Genomic DNA, 25,631 nt, shown 5'->3' with positions numbered 1-25,631 from the left:
AAAAGAAAGACCTTTCACTTCTTCCAGTCCTTCTACTAAATGTTTACCTTCTTTATATCATTTAAGCAAACCTATAAAGTAGGTATTTTTATTATTCCTAACCTTGCAGCTGCAGGACTTAAGGCTTGGAGAGGTTAGAAAATTTAGATTATACATGTATAAGACAGCATATCATATATTAGGTGTGTAACACAAGTGCGATGACTCCTCCATCCAAAGTTCTACCTCTGACTGGGAATTTAAGACCTCATTAAATTTAAGACCTGCAGGGCCTCATTAAAACACAAATATTCCTATAGATCTGATTATAAAAGACAAGAAAGAACTATAAGAACAGAGTGGGGTCCTCTTCCATAAATTGAGCCTATGAAGAATGCAGCTTTAATTCTTTCAGCATAGAGATAATTATGTCAGCCAGGCATGAACTTTTTCAACACTTTTTTGAAGAAAATTTATCAGAGATGCACCAAAGTGATTATATACATGAACACACACTTAAGATTTATCCCATGTTTCTACTTCCAGATTTTCCCAAATTGTCCTCTATCAGTTAAAGGAATGTGGCAACAAATAGTATCAGTCATATACACAAAACCAGACAGAAATTACTGCAGCCAACTGCAGATACAGATGTGGGATTGTGTGTAGTATTGTTATTGTTTAGTTGCTAAGTTGTGTCCAACTCTTTTGTGTCTCCATGGACTTTAGCCACCAGGCTTCTCTCTCCCTGGTATTTCCTAGGCAAGAATACCAGAGTTGGTTGCCAAATCCTTCCCCAGGGGATCTTACCAACCCAGGGATCGAACCCACATCTCCTACGTTGGTAGCCTAATCCTTTATCACTGAGCCACCAGGGAAGCCCTGTGTGTTGTATACACATCCTATAATGTTTTGTATATAAAGAGATTCTGTAACCACATATAATAAAACATCAAAGGACTTATCTTTAAATAGTGGGAATCTATATTCTTTGCACCTTAATTCTGTGATTGTTACCTCTTTCCTCCTTATCTTTATTTTTTCTGCAATGAACATATTCCATTTGAATAATAAGGGTTAAAAAGAAGATATTAGCCAGAAGATAGACAGCAAGCCTCACCTCTTCCCAAACAGCATGGACACTTGGGACAAGCAGTCTACCAGTGAATCTGTCCTCCCCTATGCTGGTGGAGATCAAAGCATGGTTTTTCTCCCAGTCTGTTAGGCTCAAAACCTCCTGGTTCCTCAACTTAACCCCACTCCTCACCCTATTGTATAGTTACTTCATTCCAACACACAAATTTTTGTTTTGAAAGAATGGCCTTCAAAAAATAACAATAATAATTAAAGAGAAACTGCAAGTATCAGTCCCATGGGAGGGGAAAGGAAGATGCAAATTAAAATTAAAGTGACTAACCTCATTTCTTCTAATAACTTTACTAGTAATAATAATAATGCCCAATGATAGCAAAGGGTTCAGTGAAATTGATAGCCTTCTGCATTGTTGAGGATGTTGTATGTTCAACCCTGTGGGGAAAACAAATTGGCAATGTGAATTAAGAGCCATGAAATTAGTCACTCTATTTCAGCCAGTAATTCAACATCAGGAAATGTATCTTTAAAACATAATAAGAGGTGCTGTCAAAGATTTATGTCCCAAGATGGTCATATTAGTGGAAAAAATAGCTCTGGTATATCGACTCAATAAAATATGAAACCACTATTTAAAATGACTATCATGAAGACAGGGGCAATATGCTCATGAAATCTATAAAGGCACACCACTATTACAGTTCCATGTAAGTCATGGAGAAAACAGGCTAAAACATTTTCAAAAGAAACATACCAAATACTCACACTGGGTGCAAAAGAGAGGTAGAAAATTAAAATCTGAATTTTCCAGGAAGTGGGGATGTTTCTTGAAGAATTTTTTTAATCCATTCTAAATGAGTTGGGGTGGAGATATGCCTTCTTTGCACCTTAATTTCTCTGTGCCTCAGTTTCCATACCTCTGAATAGCATTAAAAGAGTTTCACCTTCAGGTATGCTCTAAGTATTGGACAGGATAGTACATTTGACACATTAAATAAGCTAAGTCTTTAAAATGCTTACTTAGAACAATACCTATACATAGCAAGTATGCAATGCATGTTATTTTGTTGTTCTCTGATCACCTGTCTCTGCCTTGCCTCCCCATTCCTCTCCTATCACATCGCATGCATGTGCGCTAAGTCACTTCAGTCATGTCCAACTCTTTTCGCCCCTGTGGACTGTAGCACTCCAGGTTCCTCTGTCCATGGGATTCTCCAGGCAAGAATACTGGAGTGGGTTGCCCTGCCCTCTTCAAGGGGATCTTTCTAACCCAGGGGTCGAACCCATGTCTTTTATGTCTCCTGCATTGGCAGGTGGGTTCTTTACCACTAGAACCACCTGGGAAGTCCCTCCTACCTCATTATTCTCAGGAATTTCTCTTCTCACTGAAATCCTTTAAGCAACTCCCTGCTAGATCTGCCTCCACATTTCTGTGTTCCTATCCTAAGCACAACTTTCTAAAAACAACAAACAGACAAAAGCAAACAAAAAGATGATTTGTCCACATCACTCCTCACAAACCTCCAACATCTTCCAAATCAGGGACACACTATTCAGACTCCTCAGTCTGTCATTTTATGCTTCATGATCAGCCCTAAGATTCCTTCTAGACCTTGCATCACCAACCACAAAACAACCCTTTCCTCTGTTGAAAGACAGTACTAACCGATCCTGCACACCTAAAAGAAACTGGCCTTAGGCCACGTGGTGTTGACATGCCTGATTACACTTAATACTTACAATCACCTTGCTGTAGTCACAGAAGAAGAAAGCAGATGAGATAAGGGACTTGCCCAGAGTCACACAGCTAGTAACTTAGAGAATGGAGATTTGAACTCCACCGCCACCACACACAGGAAAGGGTCCTTTCTCCTTCTGTTTCCTCCCCCATGTGCCTGCCTCATGAAAACACCTTCCAGAACAGGCTTTCAAAATTACCATTCTGCAAACAAACCGTGTTTCATGCAGAACCCACTTAGGTTATTGGGTCTACAATGGCCTATACACCCACATACACCCCTGCCCCACACGTGAGCACGTGTGCATACCACACATGCACAGAAGCACATGCCCCATCTAATCCTTAATCCCTCTCTTGAACACTATCCCTTCTTTTAAGACTATTTAAATACTTCCTCTCACAATGAAGAAAGGCCTTCTTCATTGAATTTCATCTACTGTTTTCTCCAGTTTTATTTATTTGGCTACATCAGGTCTTAGTTGCATCACGCAGGATCTTTTATGGTGCACAGACTCTCCCATTGCAGCTTGTAGGCCCAGTTCTCCATAACATGTGGGATCCTAGTTCCCTGACCGGGGATCAAACCCTCATCCCTTGCATTGCAAGATGGACTCTTAACCACTGGACCACCAGGGAAGTCTCATATTCCGTCTATTTTAATAAACGATTTTACCTATAATCATCTGATTATTGAGATACAGGCTACAGGGCCAGCCAAGAAGTGGAAGGCATGGTTCCATCAGCAGGGAGCTTACTGTCTAGCAGCTGAATCTCTGAGGTGCCAACAATGAAAAGGGTCAAAGTCCTAACAGAGATGAGGGAGGGCCAGAGGACGTATGGCTGGGGTAATGGTTACTTAGTCACTAAGTTGTTTCTGATTCTTTGGCAAACCCACCTGACTGTAGCCCCCCAGGCTCCTCTGTCCAAGGGATTTTCCAGACAAGAATCCTGGAGTGGATTGCTGTTTCCTTCTCCAGGCATCTTCCCAACTCAGGGAATGAACCGACATCTCCAGCATCTCCTGCATTGACAAGTGGATTCTTTACCACTGAGCCCCCTGCAGAACTGCTTAGCGTGAGAAAGCATTTTATATCAATGAAAGAGAGACCAGGTCCTGACTGAATCTGTTATCCTAGATAAGTTACTTCCCCCTGGGCCTCAATTTCTTTCTATATAAAATGTTATTAATGAGTTGAATGTCCTCTAAGTACCTCCATTTTCACCCCAAACTCAGCATAGTATCTGGCACAGAGTAGGCATCTGATAAATATTTGTCAAATGAATAAATAAACTCTGCCACTCTGGGGTGCACTTTATGATAAAGTCCAGATATGTGGAAGGGAGAAGAAGAGAGTTCTCAGACCAGCTTTAGGCACTCAAGAAGAAATGATTCCTAAAAGCAGTAACGGATCACCCTTCTCCCCTTTCTCACAAGATCCAGGCCAGGTTTTTTCTGCAGCTCTGGCCCTTCTTAGGCAAGGAGTGTTTAATTATTTTTCTGTGAGTCTGTACCCCAGCTGGATAGAGTTAATAAACCAGCCAGGTCTTTATCTTAACAAGGAGTCTTAGGATCAAATTCTCCCCTCATTAAAGGCCTAGAAATCTCCCTGACAGCAGTGGGAGTTCTGCAGTCAGCCTGAACATGGAATTTAGTTTCTCGGTGAATTTGTCCATGGGCAAGAGCCTTTAGAGGTGACACAATCTGGGAGAGAAGGAAGGATGAAGGGAAGAGAGAAGGAAGGTTGGAGGGAGAAAGGGAGGAGAAAGAAGGGGGAAAAACAGCCTTTGTTAGAACCCAGGACACAAAGACAGGTAGGAAGGTGCTTCCTGAGAAGGGTGTGCTATGGAGATGGAGTCGGGGCAGAGCTGGATTCTCACACACACCACCTCCCTGGACCCTCTGGACCACGCTGGGGAATAGCTATTATTGTCTGAAAGCGGACTGACCAAACTGAGCGCCCTAACTGGTGAATGTTGAAGCCCATGCTCCTTACTCCCAGCCTGTGCTCTTTCCATTAACTACACAGGTTTCCCCAAATAAACTTCAAAGCATGGCCATCACCAGGGAAAATGTTATAATCCTATTTCCAAGTATCACAACAGCAACCCTCTAAGACAGATGTGGAGTCAAAGATTTCTTTCTTTTTAAGATAATGCCACATATAGTTATATATTTATTAATACATGTGTGTGTTATACATAGAGAGAGATTTAAATATATACATAAAAGCATATTTATCAACTTCTTCTGCACTATTTTCCAGGATATTCACATATATGTGTGCCTGTGGAGTCCAATATGGAACTATGAGAACTGAGTTTGAATCCTGCCTGGTTCATGTATTATGTGACATTGAACAAATTTCTTAATGTCCTGGAGATTTTATTTCCTCATCCATAGGTAGAAATAATAGCAAAGAATATCTCACAAGGAGCTTCCCCAGTGGTTCGGTGGTAAAGAATCTGCCTGCAATGCAGGAGATGCAGGAAACACGGGTTCCATCCCTGGGTTGAGAAGATCCCCTGGAGCGGGTCATGGCAACCCACTCTAGTATTCTTGCCCGGAGAATCCCATGGACAGAGGAGTCTGGCAGGCCACAGTTCATGAGGTCACAGAGTCAGACACGCCTGAGCGACTGAGCACGTACACACATCTCACAGAATGGTTTAAAAGATTAAATAAGAGAATATATTAGCCAGTTAAAAAGATAAGTGCTCTGTGATTCCACTTACATGAGGTATCTGGAGTATTCAAACTCACAGAGACAGAAAGTAGAATGGTGGCTTCCAGAAGGTGACAGGAGGGGACAGTGGGGAGATGTTTAATGAGTTATCAAGTTTCAGTTTTGCAAGGTGAGAAAGTTCTAGAGATGGGTTATACAGCAAAGTGAATCTATTTAACACAATTGAACTGTGCATTTAGAAATGGTTTAGGTGATAAATTCTATATTAAGTATTTTTACCACAATTAATAAATAAGGGCAAACAGGAGAATATACACAAAAGGGCCTGCATAGTATCACACACACACCACACCTAGTTTTGTCACACACACACACAAGCACACACACCCATGGGGACATGCAGTGTTCTTTTGTGGTGGCAATTTCAAGGCAGCACACTGGGTCCCTATTTAAGAAAGCTGGTTTACAAATAAAGGAACAATCTCAGTATTAACTGGCCTCATTTGATAAGTACCACTGGTCACAGGCTAGGAGGTAGGGAGAAGATGGCACAGGGGCAAAGAAGTGGGAGAAACAGATAATTTCTCCATACTTGAGGCTAGCACTTTATTCTTTTTTCCCAATATATGCTGGTGTGTCTGTGGGCGTTGTGCAAAGCTGCCATTCATTCAGCAGCTCCTGAAGGCAAAGTATTTTAAATACTTAATCCCACTGAACATTCCAATCCACCCATCACCATATAAGGTGGCAATTAGCTCCATTAGGCAGATGGGACAACAGAGGCTAAAAGAGTCCAGTAGCTGACCCAAGGTCATATGACTAGTTGATGAGGCTTTATTTTGAACTTGAATTTCTTCTTGTATTCCCAAGACTATTTCTTCTCTGTTATAACAAACCTCCTCTCCTTTTCTTATAAGGCTAACCCAGCACATTCCTGGATACCCTGTAAATGCTAACAAGCAAGTGTGGCTGTTGGGTGAATATATTCCCTTCGAGTTGGAGGAAAGATGTGTGTGTGTGTGTGTGTGTGTGTGTGTTGCTCAGTTGTGTCTGACTCTTTGTGACCCTATTGTTTTATTGACCCAGGCCAAGCTCCTCTTGCCCATGGGATTTCCCACGCAAGAATACTGGAGTGGGTTGCCATTTCCTTCTCCAGGGGATCATCCTGACCCAGGGATCGAAACCTCATCTCCCACATCTCCTGCATTGGCAGATGGATTCTTTACCACTCTGCTACCTGGGAAGGCCCCAGAGGAAGATACTATACCCTGAAGCATGAATGCAATGGGTCATGGGGTAGACCAGGTGACCGAGGGGGGCCCCATAGGATTGCCCACTGGAGGGAAATACCAAGGTTATTGGGTTCCCAGGCATGAGTTAGACCATGAGGGGCTAGGATTCAGGACTGAGGGGGAGCCTCAGTGGTGACGGAATGAATAAAGCTGATATTAGGGTCAAGAGGGAAAGTGAGTTCAGAAATCAAAGCAGAAGCAACGGACTTGAAAGCAGCATGGACCAAATGTAGTACAAACATGAGGACAAATGGGCCCTACCACCACATCTCAGAAACTTCCCTCGAGGACAAAGGAGACAGTAGGTTTCCCCCTCAAGCATCACTTGGGACACGACTGGGCTTAAAGAGACTGCAAGGGAAACCCTTAGCATGTTTCTGAAATGTGCCTTTAATTATTGAGTGTGCTACGTGCACCAGCCTATGAACCAGAGCTCAAAGATGAGTGCCTGACTCCACTGATACTTTTCATCTGTACCAGTTCAGTCCCTAGTCAGCCTTACAAGGGAAACAAGATTTAGGTCTTCCCCTCCACGATCCCTGGAACGTATTGTCAGAAAACAAGCACTATAGGTTTTTGAGAAATTGAACTGTGCCAAGTGAGCTTCACATTGGCCAGAGGACACATCGTGTCACCAAATGCTGAAGGAATGACGGCAAACCAGCTGAAGACAGCAGGGAGAGGGGGGCTCTCAGAAAAGGGTCTTAGGTCTGGGACTGAGTGCTCTCAGCCCCTTCCTCTGGCTCTCTCAATTCTAAGATAGTGGTGCTGCAGTTGGCAGGGATGACATTCAGTCTGCTCATCACTCAAACCCCACAGGCTGATTATAAGATGGCCACAAGCAGAGTGCTTTTGCCAAACCAGAAGCTTTGGTCTTGCTGTTTGCTCTCTTGCCTATCGGGTAACCAGAAAACCAGGAAAATACTGCAGCACATGGCTGTCTTGTGCCTCCCTGGGGGCCTAGCAGTAAAGAATCCGCCTGCAGTGCAGGAGATGTGGGTCCAATCCTTGAGTCAGGGAGATTCCCTGGAGAAAGAAATCACAACCCACTCCAATATCCTTGCCTGGGAAATCCCATGGACAGAGGAACCTAATGGGCTGCAGTCCGTGGGGTCAGAAGAGTCAGACATGACGTAGGGATGAAACCACTACCACCACCACTGCTGTCTTGTATTGGGGTGTCCCCCTAGTCCTTGGAGCAACAGGACCAAGAGAAAAGGATGTAGAATTGGGAGAGTGCATGCCAGTATGCAAAATTCTTTCACCTGCCTAGTTATCTGCACATAGCACAGGAGAAAATCAAAGTCCTACAACATTGGCCTCTACCACCTCTTTAGATATTCTCCACAGCTCACAAGAAAGTACATGCTTGGTTTGAGCTATACTAATCTTCCTTCTGTTCCTTGAACTCTCCAAAATTACTTCCACCTCAGTCCCACCTCAAGGCCACCTCCTGGACACCCGCTGTTCTCTCCTCTGGAATGTGCTTCCCTATCAATTTACATGCCAGCTCCTTCTCCTCACTCAAGTTTCAGCTCAAACGCCACCTTCTCCAGGACCCCTCTTGTCCGTCCCCACTTCCCTGAGACAAGAGCACCAGAATTCAAAGCTAGATCATCCCTCTTCTGAGGGGCAATGCAAAAACTACCTTTCAGTCCTTTGATGTCAAAATGCAAGTGAACTGCCTAGTCTCTTGTTACAAATCTAAAAAACACCCATCTATGATAACCCTTAATATGGGGCATTACTTTGACGGGGGAAAGTGAGTCCTGCTTCTGATCAGAGCAGGGGCAGGAGTCCTGTTCCCTGGATGTTCCTACCCAACAATGAAGGTCACTAATACAGAGGCATCTAGGCTGGGAGAGGCTGGTGAAGGAGGTTTGTGAAACATTTTCAGGCTAATCCTTGCTAGAACTCTTTGTCTAAAACCTAGAACCGGGTGATGAGTTTGCTGGGAGGACTTTTAGGCTGTGCCCTGAAGAACACATTATTAGTATTCTCATGGTAGTGGTGCTGGTGGAGCTGGTGACCCAGAACTCCCTCCCACACACCCAAGCAGGGTGAGTGTTTCTCCTACACACTTACACTCAGTCACAAGACAACCATGCTCCATGGTGAAATCCTGCCGCCTGTTCACCCACCCACTCCCCATCACAGGGTCTTCTGTGCCCTGCCTTTTATATGTATGCAAGAGAGGGAAGGCTCATCACATCCCTGAAAAGAGCTAAAAGCTGAGAAGCACAAACACTGGCCTGAGACACAGAAAACATGGGTTTGGATTCTAAATCCACCCCTTCCTAGCTTAGTGACTTTAGGGAAACCGTGTGATCCCTCTGAACTTCTGTTTCTCATCTTAAAACAGAGAAGTGATAAGTCATATAGAGAAAGACAAATATAGGATATCGCTTATATGTGGAATCTTAAAATGATACAAATGAACTTATTTACAAAACAGAAATAGACTCACAGACATAGAAAACAAACTATATAGTTACCAAAGAGAAAAGAGGTGGGGAGGTAAATTCAGAGTTTGGAATCAATATATACACCTTACTATATATACTGGGTTGAGCGAAATGTTCATTCGGATTTTTCATAAGATGTTGTGGAAAAACCCAAATGAACTTTTTGGCTAACCAAATATAAAATAAGCAACAAGGTCCTACTGTGTAGCACAGGGAATTGTACTCAATATCTTATAATAATCTACAGTGGAACTGAATATGAAAAAGAATAGGTATATCTATATCTATACTGAAATACTTCACAGGACACCTGAAACTGACACAACATTGTAAATCAATTAAATTTCACTCTGTTTTTAATAAATAAATAAATAAAACAGATTTTAATCTAACCTTAATCTACCTTTCTGTATAGAAAAAGCAAGAGAATTCCAGAAGAACATCTACTTCTGCTTCATTGACTATGCTAAAACCTGTGACTGTGTGGATCACAACAAAATGTGGAAAATTCTTAAAAAGATGGGAATACCAGACCACCTTACCTACCTCCAGTGAAACGTGTATTCAGGTCAAGAAGCAACAGTTAGAACCAGACATGGAACAACAGTTTAGTTCCAAATTGGGAAAGGAGTACATCAAGGCTGTTTATTGTCACCCTGCTTATTTAACTTGTATGCAGAATACATCATGAGAAACGCTGGGTTAGGTGAAGCACAAGCTGGAATCAAGATTGCCAGGAGAAATATCAATAACCTCAGATATGCAGATAGCCTCACCCTAATGGCAAAAAGCAGAGAGGAACTAAAGAGCCTCTTGATGAAGGTGAAAGAAGAGAGTGAAAAAGCTGGCTTAAAACTCAGCATTCAAAAAACAAGATCATGGCATCCAGTCCCATCACTTCATGGCAAATAGATGGTGAAATAATGGAAACAGTGAGAGACTTTATCTTCTTGGGCTCCAAGATCACTGCAGTTGGTGACTACAGCCATGAAATTAAAAGATGCTTGCTCCTTGGAAGAAAAGAGATGAAAAACCTAGACAGCATATTAAAAATTAGAGACATTACTTTGCCGACAAAGGTTCATATAGTCAAAGCTATGTTTTTTTCAGTAGTCATGTATGGATGTTATGGTTGGGCCATGAAAAAGGTTGACCATCAGCTGTGGTGTTGGAGAAGACTCTTGAGGGTCCCTTGGACAGCAAGGAGATCAAGCCAGTCAATCCTAAAGGAAATCAATCCTGAATATTCATTGGAAAGACTGATACTGAAGCTGAAGCTCTAATACTTTGGCCACCTGATGCAAAGAGCCGACTCACTGGAAAAGACCCTGATGCTAGAAAAGATTGAAGGCAGGAGGAGAAGTGGATAACAGAGGATGAGATGGTTGGATAGCATCACTGACTCAATGGACATGAGTTTGAGCAAGCACCAGGAGATGGTGAAGGACAGAGAAGCCTGGGGTGCTTCAGTCCATGGGGTCACAAAGAGTCTGACACAACTGAGCAACTGGACAATAATTTGACCAATAACACTACATAAATATGAGATTCGACAATTTGGTTCAATAAAAAATAAAGAGAGAGGACCAAAGAGGTGCTGAAGTTACATAGAAAAATTAATTCTTTCCTCTAACTGCCGCAAGTGAGACAGTAGTGTTTATCATAATCAGCAGTAGAATCGATGTACAAAGTCTCCCACCAGGATACCTGGACACCCACTAGGATACCTTGAGGCTTTGAGAACGATTTTATTTACATATATTTGAGTCACAAACAAATATTCAGGAGCCTACTTACCCCAGGTGCACAGAGAATGCCTTTATTATTATAAGTTTATTCTTTACTTGTCTTCTGACTTGACAGATGGCCTCTACCTCTCTGCACCTGCACACCCCAGCCTCCCAGGAACTGCATTGAGAGTTATGACTCTTCAAACGGTGACTATCAATGATTTACTTTCAGCAAGGTGTTGGGCATAGTATTATCAGTTATCACTAATTTTCTCTTATTCTTGCTACAACCCTAGGTGATAACTGCCAAGCTTATCCTCACAACGCACACAAGGACACTGAGAATCAAAGAGACTAGGTGACTTGCCCAGAGTCCCACAGTGCTGAAGTGAGAGCAGGCTATTTGGGCTCTTGTGGTGGTGGTTTAGTCTCTGCATCATATCTGACTCTTATGACCCTGTGGACTGTAGTCTGCCAGCTCCTCTGTCCAAGGGATTTCCCAGGCAAGGATACTGGAGGCAGTTACCATTTCCTTCCCCAGGGGATCTTCCCAGCCCAGGGATTCAACCCACATCTCCCACACTGGCAGGCAGTCTCCTGCATTGCAAGGGGATGCTTCACCACCGAGCCACCGGGGGAACACTAATATTTGGGCTCTTAAAACCTTACTTTACCCACTGCAAAGGAGGGACAGTAGAGCTTCCTATCTGACCAGTATCCTCTGCCTGTTCTACCACAGAAGAGGCCGTGAAGGGTGATCCACCCCTCCCTGCCCAGCCCCAGCTCCTCCTTGCCAGAGACTCCAGGCCCACATGGCCATCCATGCAGCCATCCACACAGCCAGCTCTGACTTCCCGAGCCAGCCATCCAGGGGAAGTCCGCTTGTGGCAGATCAGCAGGACTTTCCACTCCACAGAGGACCCCAGCCTTGCCAAGTTCTCCAGCAGCCAGGCTCTGGGACGTGGGCCTCATGTGTTCCCATTGCATAAGTGTTATTCCAGCCAGTTCCCGGAATCGGAAATATGGCAAGCCATTCACCTTGGGGGGAGCCTTTGCCCGGGAGGGACACTTGTTTGGTTAGCTGTGTCTTCAAGGCCCTTTCCAGGAGACCAGCTTGTGAAAAGTGTTGTCTAGCAAAACCCATTTCTTAAGTCAAAGTGGCTTTATTTTCCCTATTCTCAGTCCCCCACCACATTTCTTCCCAGTGATCTTTCAAATTCACCCCAGCAGCCTCCTCCCTGGGTCAGGACCCTGTCTCTGGGTGCCTGCATGGCCTCCTTGCAAGTCTTCCAGGTCTCCTGACTCCAGCCAGGCCCAGCTCTAGGCCAACCTCTACAAGTCAGCCAGGAGCATCTTTCCAAATGCCAATCTTACTGCCTTGCCTGAGCATAATATCCCTCAATAGCCCTCTAGCATCTAAAAAATAAATACTTTTCTACTGTTTTGCTTACATTAAGAAAATATTATAATAATTTGAAAGAAAATATTTTAAGATGTGCTTCCCTCCCTAGACTGAAAGCTTCTTGAAGTGGAAAGAATGTCTTTTTTTGTCTCTGTCTCCCTAGAACACAGTGTCCTATACACAGTAGGTAAGAAGTCCAAAAGTCTAGTTAATCAGAACTCATGAGGAATAGCTATCCAGTGTAATTAGACTGGGGTGATAAAATTCTAGCCGAAACTATTTAGTTAATATGTGTAGTATTATCTAAAATAAAGAAACAATTTCCATCATAATTTTTGTTACCGCAAATGGTTCTTGGGACTTCCCTGGTGGGACAGTGGTTAAGACTCTGCCTACCAACTCAGGGGACACGGGTTCCATCCCTGGTTTGAGAAGATTCCACAGGCCTCAGAGCCACTAAGCGGGTACGCCTCTACAACTGAGCCCATGTGCCTCGGGCCTGTGCTCCACAAGAGAAGCCACCGTAATGACTAGCCCACATACTGCCGCTAGGGAATAGCCCCCTCTCGACACAACTAGAGAAAGACTGCATGCAGCAACGAAGACCCAGGACAACCGAAAATAAATTTAAAAATTATACAAAAAAAAAAAAAGAAAAATTATTCTTAAGCCCTCTTTATCAATGCATATTAGGATAGAACTCCCAGTTTGGACAACTGGGATCCATTTGTCCAAATCTCCTGTGTCTTGATGAAGACAGTACTCTTCAATACAGGCCCTGCTTTTGATGAGCTCCCAGGACAGAACCAGGGAAGTGAGGAGTAATTAGCAGGAGAACAATCTCAGCCCCACAGTCTCCTCTCCTCTGTTTGGAATGCCAGTCATAGACTTTCTTGCAGTTTGTTTCTCAGGGGTCAAATCCATGCTCTATCATGTATCAGCCCGTGACATGTGGCAAATCTCTTCATTCTGGAGACTACATGTCTGCATTTGTGCATGGATTAGTTGTGAAAAATAATCTCGTGTGTGTGTGTGTGTGTGTGTGTGGTGAGTAAACATTAGTTATGGACAATGCTGTCTCTCCTGTAAGACTGGACACTTGCATTGGAGAAACTGTGTTTCTTGCTTTCATTTAAGGTCCTAGAAGGTGCTCTAGAATTGACTGGGTGTTCAGCTGATGATTTGGGGCAAGAATTGACATAAGACCTGGATGTGTCAGCCTCCCTGACCTCTAGTAGAAGCAAGGCCAAGGTTTTAGGCACAGCGTGGGTCCCTAACTCAGGCTGGAGAACGCTCACTGCCAAGGGGAGGCAGCAGGCGGTTCAGGCTTCCAAGAGGCCTTCCAGGGGAAATGTTTTGTTCACTTCCTGACTGTCTCTGCCCAGCTTTAGACTTCTCCTGTAGTTCCACAGGCTCAGAAACCTGGTCTTGAGGGCCCCCAGGAGCTGATCGTTCTCTCCTGCACGCCAAGAGCTAGTCTCCTGGAAGCAGGGTTGCTGATGTTCTATTGCATTAGTAGAGAGAGAACCAGGAGGTACCAGCTCACGGAGGTGGAACCCACAGCTCAGCACAAGCAATGCCATCTCACCCCATGGGCCATGCTGCTTGGCATGTCACGTCACACTGCAAAGGTTGCAGGGTGAGCTGCATATCAGCACAAGAGAAATTAGATGAATAAACTCTCTAATAGCACCTAATTAAGATACCCTCATGTGATTCTGAGCACACAGCCTGGACAGAGTGCCAAAACTTCCCTCTGTGACTCTGCTTTCCTTCCTTCTTCAAATATATTTGAGATCTATGGTCGGATTAAGATCAGCTGACTCTCACAGTCCTGCGAGCCATCCTGTCTCCTCTTTAATCCTCTGTGTCTCTCTTAAACTTTAACTCTCAGAGGATCATCGTGTTTCCATATTTCTGAGTTCTCCCAGGAAGTTGCTTATAATCCTGTGTGCTGGCAACAATGATTTTCCTTGGGAACAAACTGGTGGAGCGGAATGAGCATCAAATCTACAGTCAAGAAAGTGGGATTAAGAGCAAACTTAGACACTTGAATGAAATGAACCACCTCCCATCATCTGTCTCATGCTAATAACTCCTCCTCTATGGTAGTGACAAGGGTCAAGTGAAGTCAAGGATGATATCAACCCCTAGTCATTATTTCAGTTTTTTTCCTATACAGTCTGAAAATAAGAAGCATACAATTTGACCCTCACTCAGCCAGTTTGTAACCAACAAAAATAGAAAAACCATTTGTCAAATACGACGCAGGGTTTAACACTCAGCCACTGTCTTCTCTCCCAGATTATTCACGTCTCTTCTCCATCTGAAATACTGGTCCCAGACAGCCCTAAAGGATACATCTGAGGAAGCATCCAATTGGATGTACTTCCTGAAGAGCTGTCTGGGGAGAGGCTGGATGTTTTTGCCCCATCTTTCACATAGCTAGAAGTTCCAGTGCTATGAAAGCCAAGAATTGGGTGGAGATTCATCCAGAAAATAGCCAGACATTCTGGATACCAAAAGGAGTTCACTTGGGGTTGGATTGATTCATCTGTCAAGTAGTAGCAGACACGAGGATTCTTTCTTAATGAGAGCTCACTAGCCCACCCCTTGTAGAGTATGAACAGCATGAACAGTATTTGGCAGATACATCTACCTACTGTAGGATCAACCATCCAGGATCAGCTCAAATGTGACTCAAGGAACTGGGAGTTCCTTGCAAAACATTCACTCTGTTAATTACAGAGAAGTATGCTATTAAAACCAAAGCAGATACTGACTCTCAGCTTTTTTATCTTCACTGTCATTGACTTTCTTGCCTCAATACTTCTTAACACCTGTTCTTCACTTTGAATCTTCACTAGTGGCTCAGATGTTAAAGAATCTGCCTGCAATGCAGCAAACTTGGATTTGATCCCTGGGTCTGAAAGATATCCTGAAGAAGGAAATGGCTACCCACTCCAGTATTCCTGCCTGGAGAATTCCATGGGCAGAGGAGCCCCACAGTCCATGGGATCACAAAGAGTTGGACACAACTGAGTGACTAACACCCATGCATCCTTTTCTTCAGCATGAAATAACTCCTGACTGTAATCCCCTCAGGCTATGACCATCTCTACCCCCACATCCATCTTTTGCCTGTCAACAGTTGGCAGAGGAGGGAGGGGACACAAAGACCTTATCTATAACTCCCTAGCATCTACCAAGGTATCTAGAAGTAGTTCATTGAGTGTTAAGTGGATGAATGAATGAATGAATCAGTGAATGAATAAATGAGTAAGTGGAAGAATAAATCAGAGATTAGTGAATGAATAAGTAAATGAATAAATTAATAACCAGAAACCTGTGTTTTCCTTCCTCAAATATAAACAGTTGATTTCCTTCTTTTACTCTAGGATGGCCCAGACGGCATGATTTTCACAACAAAGCAGAAAAGCAGGTCAGTTAAACCAGGGGAATAAAAATGGGTTTGGGGTTTACTGGGTTTAATTCCCAACCATCCAATGATAGTCTAGGAGAATCTGGGCACAGTGCTAAGATCTAGGTGCACAAATGGGGTATGAGCTCTGAACAGTAATCTGCTTATTAAGGCAATGGTTTGCTTTTTGAAAGCTCACATTGTGTCTCCACAGTGAGTGACCTGAGTCACGGCTGCTTCTCTTTGTATGCCAGAACAGGGTCCACAGAGACAAGAATTGATGCTTTTCAAGAGCCCAGAGGTATGTGCTTGTCTCTAAGTTGTTGTCTAATGTAAACAACACTATCCTCCATTTCACCACTGAGAAATCTGGGTCTCCAAGAGGAGAGCTGACCTGCCCAGAATCACATCACTTGTTCATGGATCTAGGGTTCTAATCCAGGCCAGTCTAAATCTAAGTCCAGGCTTTTCCCACCCTTTACTACAGATAACTAAGTTAGTGGTTCTCAAACATGAGAATACTGGAGGGATTGTTAAAACCCAGAAGGCTGGTCTTCACCTCCAGATTTTAGTCAGAGTGGGTTGGGGCCTGAGAATCTGCATTTTTAGCAAGTCTCCTGATGAAGATGCTGATACTGGTCCAGGCATTACACTTTGAGAAACATTTGGCTAGGATATCAGAAAGGATTGTCGTTAGTAAAACCCAACTAGAGGTAATTTGAGCCCCAAAGGAGCATTTTACCATGTCCTTTCACCCAAAGGAAGGAACATAATTGAGTCTCAAATAGGTTTGGAACCAGAGACAGGCCTTTATCTCAGCTTTCATCTTGGCTTCTCTTTGAAATTTGTTTTATTGTCTCCTTCTATTTATACTAGCTCCTGAATCTGCCCTCCTATCCAGGGCTGTCTCTCTGGATGTCTCAAAACAGGCAGCATTTTCCAAGGTTATACCATGAAAAGCCAGCAACCCAAAGAAAGACTGACTCTCTCACTGTTTGTTGTTGTTGTTATTCAGCCACTAAGCCATGCTCAACTCTTTGTGACCCCATGGACTGTAGCACACCAGGTTCCTCTGTCCATGAGGCTCTCCAGGCAAGAATACTGGAGTGGGTTACCATGTTCTTCTCCTGGGAATCTTCCCAGACCAGGGATCAAACCCATGTCTTCTGCATTGGCAGACAGATTCCTTACTACTGAGCCACCAGGGACTTTTCACTGTGCCAGACCAAAATTCACGAGACTTGCTTGAATGAGATAGCCATTACTGGTCTATCCTGTGACCAGGATAATGATGCGGAGGGCACTGTACAAAGTGGCTGCCAGGGCCTAGTCACTGTGACCATGTACTGTAGATTGACAGAGAAGGATAGTTCACACAGAAAAGAACCTAGGCAGTAAATAACCACTGTGTCTGGGATGCGAGAAATGTGCACGCATTTCTAATCTTACACATAGGTAAGAAGTGAGAAAGCCATATTAAGCCAGCGTAGTGACCTATAATGAGAACAGTGGTTGGAGAACCTTTCAAAATATGTCACTGGGGGCCTTCAGAAATAATATTTTACCCTTGGTCTAGAGGAGACACAGTAAACAGTAAACCCATCTGGTTTGCAAGTTCTCTTAAACAAGTCTACACAGACTATTCCTAGGGCTAAATAGAGCCAGTTCTGTTTTCTTAGAAGGAGAACAATGGAATGTGGAATTTCAGACCAGTGCAGCTGGCGAAGCTGGATCAGGGGAAAAGCACAGATTACATTCATTAATGTTTTGCAAACCTACCCTATCCCCACCCTGTTACGCCCTTGCCTATCTTCACCCTGCAAGGGAAAAGCCTGAAATTAATAAAGAAAGGACAGAGAGAATCTGAAGCAGACCAAGTCAGTACTCAAAGAGGTCTTCTCTGCAGTCACCCACACAGGCCTGGTGCTGTGTGTTCAAGAAAGAATTTGTACCAGGCTGTGTGCTGCTGAGCTAGGAGCCCTGTCATGGCAGCCTTTCTGACTCTGGGAATTCCAGTGATGGGATCTCTGGAGAGAGAGAGGTGCTGGTAGGAGGCACAGTGGAGAGAGTACTTGATTTTTTATTAAGTCTCAGCAGATTCGACTCAGGACCCTAACAAACTGTGTGCCTGTGTGCATGCTCAGTTGCTCAGTCATGTCTGACTCTGCGCAGCCCCATGGACTGTAGCCCTCCAGGTTCCTCTGTCCATGGAATTTTCCAGGCAATATCGGAGTGAGTTGCCATTTCCTCCTCCAGGGTATCTTCCCAACCCAGGGATCGAACCCACATCTCTTGCGTCTCCTGCATTGGCAGGCAGATTCTTTACCACTGTGCCACCTGGAAAGCCCTAAACAAGCTGAGAGACGAGCCAAATCAGCCAGTGTAGTTCTCTGCCCTTCCTTCTCCTCATCTGATACTAGCAACTATAATCATCAGTGTCCTTCTGATTCTCTAGGTTGCTATAAATTGCAAATGTGATTGGCTGAGATATCATGTATGAGGTCAGGACCAGGACACCAGTCCAGATATGATGTTTTATGCAAGTTAGAAAAAGACATCCCCTCCTCCATGTCAGAGCACGTTGTTTAGCAAGCTGAGCGTGGGCTGCATCTCGCCCCCTCGGCCAGGCCTCCCTGCCTAGGAAATACCTTCACAGTCTTCACAGTGGCCCCAGGTCATGGTGGCCCCTTTAAGAACAAGGTAAATCTGCACCAAGTACAGAGACCTCAGGATGATCTCAGTCAGCCTTGGTGATAGCAAGAGGCAAGAAGGCATCCTCACTGTCATCCCCATCCGGGTTAGAACAGGTACCCAGAATGATCTCACCCCATCCAGAAAGTCAGAGAGAAAGGCAGAGACAGTCATGAATATGCTCATACTGAATACTCAACTGGAAACTTCTGCACTCTTCCAGAAAAACCACAGTTTTTTGAAGTGTCAAACTGGCTGGTTTGACTTTATATATTTTCACCAAACCGCCTCCAGTTCTCCTTTCCTGTGTTAGGCCTATAGCTGCAGTTCCTTCTATGACTATGGCTATGTAATCTGAGCAGAAGTTTGGTCTTTAATATTATGTAAGAGCCATGTATTCTTAGCCACGAGAGCTCTTTACCACAAGTGGATGTTAACCCTGCTTCTGCCTTTTTTCCTGCTGTTTACCGCTTGTGCCTTTTTTCCTGCTGTTTACCTTTTGCTAGACACCTATTTTTCTTTGATTACTTGTTCTACTTTTGTCTTTGTCTAAAACAGGATGAGACCTAGGTTCCTTTTCAAATTGATATTTGGCTACAATGCTTTGATTGGGTCTGTTGAGCCTCAGGATCAGAACCTTCAGTACCTAGAACCACAGAAAGGGGGCGCAGAGCACAACCCTGTTTGTGGTGAGCTGAGTCCTAGAGGATTTCTCATCTCTTCCTCCCACCTCACCCCACCTGCTCCCTATGCTTGACATTCTGACTTCATGGCCCATTTTCCATTTACATCTTCACCTTTCCTAGTGAACTTGACCCTCCACACTCTCTGCCAGCTGCAGATATTGAGATCACCTCCCAACTAACAACATGTTGGTTCCCTCCTCCCAGCTTGAACCACTAGGGATTTTCTACAGGTTTAGCTGTGCCCCAGAGGCCTCACACAGTCATCAACCTCACCCCCTTGAGTTATACGTCAGTGAGGCCACCAATGTGTGGATCACAATAAACTGTGGAAAATTCTGAAAGAGATGGGCATACCAGACCACCTGGCCCGCCTCTTGAGAAACCTATATGCAGGTCAAGAAGCAAGTTAGAACTGGACATGGAACAACAGACTGGTTCCAAATAGGAAAACGAGTACGTCAAGGCTGTATATTGTCACCCTGCTTATTTAACTTATATGTCGAGTACATCATGAGAAACGCTGGGCTGGAGGAAGCACAAGCTGGAATCAAGATTGCGGGGAGAAATATCAATAACATCAGATATGCAGATGACACCACCCTTATGGCAGAAAGTGAAGAAGAACTAAAGAGCCTCTTGATGACAGTGAAAGAGGAGAGTGAAGAGTTGGCTTAAAGCTCAACATTCAGAAAACTAAGATCATGGCATCTGGTCCCATCATTTCATGGGAAATAGATGAGGAAACCGTGGACACAGTGGCTGACTTTATTTTTGGGGGCTCCAAAATCACTGCAGATGGTGATTGCAGCCATGAAATTAAAAGACGCTTACTCCTTGGAAGGAAAGTTATGACCAACCTAGACAGCATGGTAAAAAGCAGAGACATTACTTTGCCAACAAATGTCCATCTAGTCAAAGCTATGGTTTTTCCAGTGGTCCTGTATGGATGTGAGAGTTGGACTATAAAGAAACCTGAGCACCGAAGAATTGATGCTTTTGAACTGTGGTATTGGAGAAGACTCTTGAGAGTCCCTTGGACTGCAAGGAGATCCAGCCAGTCCATCCTAAAGGAGACCAGTCCTGGGTGTTCATTGGAAGGACTGATGTTGAAACTGAAACTCCAATCCTTTGGCCACCTCATGCAAAGAGCTGACTCATTTGAAAAGACCCTGATGCTGGGAAAGATTGAGGGCTGGAGGAGAAGGGGACGACAGAGGATGAGATGGTTGGATGGCATCATCAACTCAATGGACATGGGTTTGGGTGGACTCCAGGAGTTGGTGATGGACAGGGAGGCCTAGTGTGCTACGGTTCATGGGGTCTCAAAGAGTCAGACATGGCTGAGCAACTGAACTGAACTGAGGCCACCAAACTCAGGGACAGAAAAGAGTAAGGAGAGCTGAGGAGAAATCTCAGGGAAATTTGGAAAGAACAGCAAGTTTCCCCTCCTTCGTGAGGGTAGAACCCCTCACCCAGATCCTACTTGGGAAGAAAGGCACTATGAACCTCATAGTAGACTCTTAGCCCCATACCGGTTGACTAATGGGAAGACCCCAGTGATGCCAAAAGGGAATTTCAGGAGGCTCAAAAGAGCTGTAAATACATTTTCATAAGATGTTCAGTGAAAAACCATCATAGGTCATTGTTAAACTGATTGTCAGTTAATGCATCCAGGGTTGTGTTGGCTGTATCAGCATACTTTTGGAAATTCCTGAATGTTTCTGAAATCTGAGGCTCTCCCTGCTTCCAGACTTGTTTCGCTCAATTTCACCCTTGAAAGTGGCCAGAGACCTTGCCACCCACCTGCTGGAAACCATCAGCAGTTTCCCACCACACCACTAAACACAACGTGACCTAGGTCAGGACAGAAGGCCCTGTAGGACCAGACCTGATTAGATTTCTGTCTGCATCACAAGATTCTCTTGAGGAAGGCCCTACATCTTCCTCATTGCTATATCCCCATCCCCATGAGTCACATCCAACACATGGTGCATTGCATCTATTGACTGATTAATATCATGGACAAAGCACTCCTGATTGGGATCAAATCCTGTTTATGTAACTTCTCATCTTTCTATAAGGGAAAAAATTAAGTGACTTCACTGTATTTTCTGGTGCAGAACCTCAGTGGCTCCAGACGTCACCAAAGCAGCCACAGGCCCAAGGGATTGTGCGGCTGTCCTCCCTTCACAGTCACTGTCTGTAAAACTGAGGCCCTTGAACAGTAAGCCTGCCCTGGTTGGAGAAGTGGAAAACAGTTAGTAGCCACTGGGAGCTTGCAGCCAAGGAAGTGTTTTTCTAGTCTGAATCAACACACCCAGACATCCCTGAGAGATCCTGAGGGCAAGTGAACGTCCGCTTCCACAGGAACTTGACTCCCCACAGAGGCCACCCTAACACCAAGCCCACCCTGTCTTATTCCCCAAAGCCCAGCAGTCTGACGCCCACTTCCTTTTCCACGTTCCACAGCAGTGAGGTCTCCTGGATCCCAGTCTAGCTCCTCTTCCCACTTGACTTCATTCCAGAATGCCCCATGGAAAGGTTTTTCTCCTAAATTTTCTCCCCAAGACCGAGGGGACCCTCTGCTGTCCAGCAAAATGAGGATCTTTGTGTGTGTTCAGCAGGCGTCAAGTCAATACTTTCTCAAGGGATCTCAGCGGTCTGAAATACTGGTCACACAGCTTTCCACCATAGATCTTCCTTACATTTCCAAGACTCAAAATAGCCCAGAAATGCAGCAATGAAGCAAAGGTCAGAGCGGCCCACAAGGACAAGCAGGCACTTGTCTTGTCAACCCGATGACATTTCTACTAACTTGGGGTCGCTTATAAAAGGAAACTTCTCTGGCAGGCAGCTGAAACCAGAGTGATGGGGAGAGGCAGCATGTACAGTGGAAAGAGCAAGGACTAGGAAACTAGCAGGACCAGGTTTAGGTCCTCGCAACTGGCTGTGGTATTTTGGACAAGTCGTTGAAACATTCTAAACCTTCTTTGCCAAGAGTCTATGGAATCAGACAGACATGAATCTGCCACACACAGAGAAAGTGGAGAACTAGTGAATTGATGCCTTTCTGAGTGCTGGGTTCTTCATCCATTAAAAAAAAAAAAAAAAAAAGCAAAATCACTAGCCCTTGAAACCTCTCAGCAACCTCCTGAAACTCAGAGAGGTTCAAGCTTGCCACAGCTTGAAGATCACATAGCTAATGTTCAGAACCCAGATGGAACCCAGTTCTGTCTAATTCCCAAATCACATCTCCCAAGTCCCATGCTTCCAAAGTAAAATAAGACACATATGTGATCTTTGCTTTAAGCAAACTCAAGTTTTTGAGAGAAGTTATGCATGTGTGCATGCTGTCACTTCAGTCGTGTCTGATTCTTTGTGACCCTATGGACTGTAGCCTGCCAGGCTCCTCTGTCCATGGGATTCTCTAGGCAAGAATACTGGAGTGGATTAGCATTTCCCCTCCAGGGGATCTTCCTGACCCAGGGATCAAACCTATGTCTCTTACATCTCCTGCATTGACAGCTGGATTCTTTACTACTAGCACCACATGGGAAGCCCAAGCGAAGTTATGTTGTCATCTAAAAGAATGTGTCTTATGTAGCAAACAAACTTATAGTTACCAGGGATTGGGAGTGGGGGACCTACTCCCAACTGGGAGGTTGGGATTGACATGTGCATGCTACTATATATAAAATAGATAACTAACATTAATAAGAACCTGCTGTATAGCACAGGGAGCTTTGCTCAATACTCTGTAATGGCCTATATGGGAAAAGAATCTGGAAAAAAAGAATGGATATATGTATATATATAACTGATTCACTGTGCTATACACCTGAAACTAACACAACCTTGTAAATCAAGTATACTCCAATAAAAAGTTATAAAAAATAAAATAAAAGAATATGTTTTATGTCCACATATATTCAGTAGCAACTTTTTGGAAGAGGTGAGATATATGGGCTGGGCTTTGAAAAATGGGTTTGATAGGCCCCCTTTTTCCTTGACTACTAGGAAACCTGAGCCAAGTATGTGACTCCCTGTCACATACATGAAGGACTTGGCAGCATCTGTGGTGTGTGCATTTACCTCATCAGCCCATAGCGTCTTCCTTCTGTTCTACCTAGATCTTTTCTTTGCTGCACCGTTTGACTTGAAATGTACTTTATCTTGTTGCTTTGAGTGTATCTTTGTAAGTAAAGTCAAAGTGAAAGTGAAGTCGCTCAGTCGTGTCCGACTCTTTGCGACCATGGACTGTAGCCTACCAGGATCCTCAGTCCATGGGATTTTCCAGGCAAGAATACTGGAGTGGGTTGCCAGTTCATTCTCCAGGGGATCTTCCCGACCCAGAGATTGAACCCTGGTCTCCCGCACTGTAGGCGGATGCTTTATCGTCTGAGCTACCAAGGAAGCCCTTTTCTTTGAGCCCCTTTTTTTCGGGGGTGGGGGTCAAGAATACTGGAGTGGGTTGCCATTCCCTTCTCTAGATCTTCCCGACCTAGGGACTGAACCCGGGTCTCCCGCATTTTAGGCAGACGCTTTACCGTCTGAGCCACCAGGGAAGTAAGCTGCTTTCATGTGTTCTATAGCAAGGTGGAGGATAAGCAAATAATTCACCACACACAGCCAGTTTCCTAGCTCACCCTTACTTAAGTGTAGACAGGCCGAGTTTAGACACTGCTTGACTAATGACAACTTTCAATCCTTACATTTTGTGAAGTCCTTGCCTTTCGACCTTCTCATTCCTGCACTTTTCCCCTCCCACTCTACCTGTAGTTTCATGAAGGTAGGTGAATCAGGTGCATTGAGGATGCCTGGATGTGGGGAGTTGGGGTTTGGGGGAACACGTAGGCCAGCCTGCTGAATCCACTGGGAGGGTGACTCCAATTTCAGTGAAGGTGCTCCTGGAGGCCATGGCTCAGAAGGTGCCTCATCTGTCCCTGGGCCTTCCGCCTGCTGAGATTTCCTGTCCTGTCCCCAAGTTCCTCCAGTAGTGGGGCTTTGCTCTGGGCAGACCACTTCCTAGAACCCAGAGTCCTGTGTCGACCCTGAGGCCTCCAGATGGGGCAGGAGATGAGCACAGAGTGGCTCCACCAGTGGGTGAGGACAGAAATATGCAAAGTCACCTGAAGGACCTGGAAGGACTCCCAGGCAGGAGAGGCCAAAAACCCCATGACCTCCGAAGGAAGTTGAGTCATGCTTCTGGGGAGCTGGCCAACCGCGAAGTGAAGTGAAGTGAAAGTCACTCAGTGGTGTCCAACTCTTTGTGATCCCATGGACTATATAGCCCATGGAATTCTCCAGGCCAGAATACTGGAGTGGGCAGCCTTTCCCTTCTCCAGGGGATCTTCCCCACCCAGGGACTGAACCCAGGTCTCCCGCATTGCGGGCGGATTCTTTACCAGCTGAGCCACAAGGGAAGCCCAACAATACTGGAGCAGGTTGCCTATCCAGCGGATCTTCCTGACTCAAGAATCGAACCAGGTCTCCTGCACTGCAGGCAGATTCTTTACCAACTGAGGTATCATGGAAGAAGTCTGAAGAAGCTATCAGGGAAGAAGCCGGCCAACCATATTAACAAAAACAGAAGGTCAGAAAGCCAAACTAAGGGACTTTGCCTATGGAGAAGACTGAGCCAAACAATGTATAGACTTCACAGCCCTGCTGGAAGGACCATCCTTACCACATGATAAATAATTGAGAGGTCTTATCAACATGTCATTAAATATTTCATGAATCTATTTCTCCTTGTTTCTAGTTCATTCTTATCACACAACCTTGCATACAGGGTTGAGTTTCCCCAGTAGGTCTGCTCTCAGGGAAAGCACGAATTTGTTATTGCCAATGGGAGCATTCTATCCCGGTAACCTTGATTTAGTGAGTTACTTAAGAAACAACTGGGTTTCTGAGACCTCCTCCAATCTCACAGCAGAGTCTACCCCTGAGTCACAGACAAGCTGCCAGAGACTCCACAAGGTAGATGTCTAAGTCTAAAAGCCCCCAGGGTGATGGAGAGTTCACCAAAGGGGTGGATGACAAATTGTGAGACCCTTTGGTGGCCAAGCCATGGTGTTCACTGTGTAGGATGTACAGTTTCCAAGAAGAGCATTCTTTCTTACATTTGAAATTCCACTTCTTCCTGTTCCTCCTGAAGCTGCACAGGAGTGCATTTCTGTACTCCCTTCTGCCTGCCCCTATTGAGCTGCTGGCCCACCCTCTCCCCAGAGACCTCACTTGGCCCGGTGGAGGTCTTGGTACCTGCTTTCAATCTGCACTGCCCACCACAATCCCTGGGGAGCAAGCACATCTTGGCAGAACGCATCCTTCCCCTTCTGTACAATTGGTCCTGACTCTAACCACAGCCAACACCCTGTGAATGAGAATAATTACCAGTACCCAGTTCCTCTCCAACCAACCCATCCCACTGCTTAATCAAAGGCAGACC

The sequence above is a fragment of the Cervus elaphus genome, chromosome 20 (genome assembly GCF_910594005.1).
Source record: "Cervus elaphus chromosome 20, mCerEla1.1, whole genome shotgun sequence".
NCBI lineage: Eukaryota > Metazoa > Chordata > Mammalia > Artiodactyla > Cervidae > Cervus > Cervus elaphus.
This window is presented reverse-complemented; position numbering follows the sequence as displayed.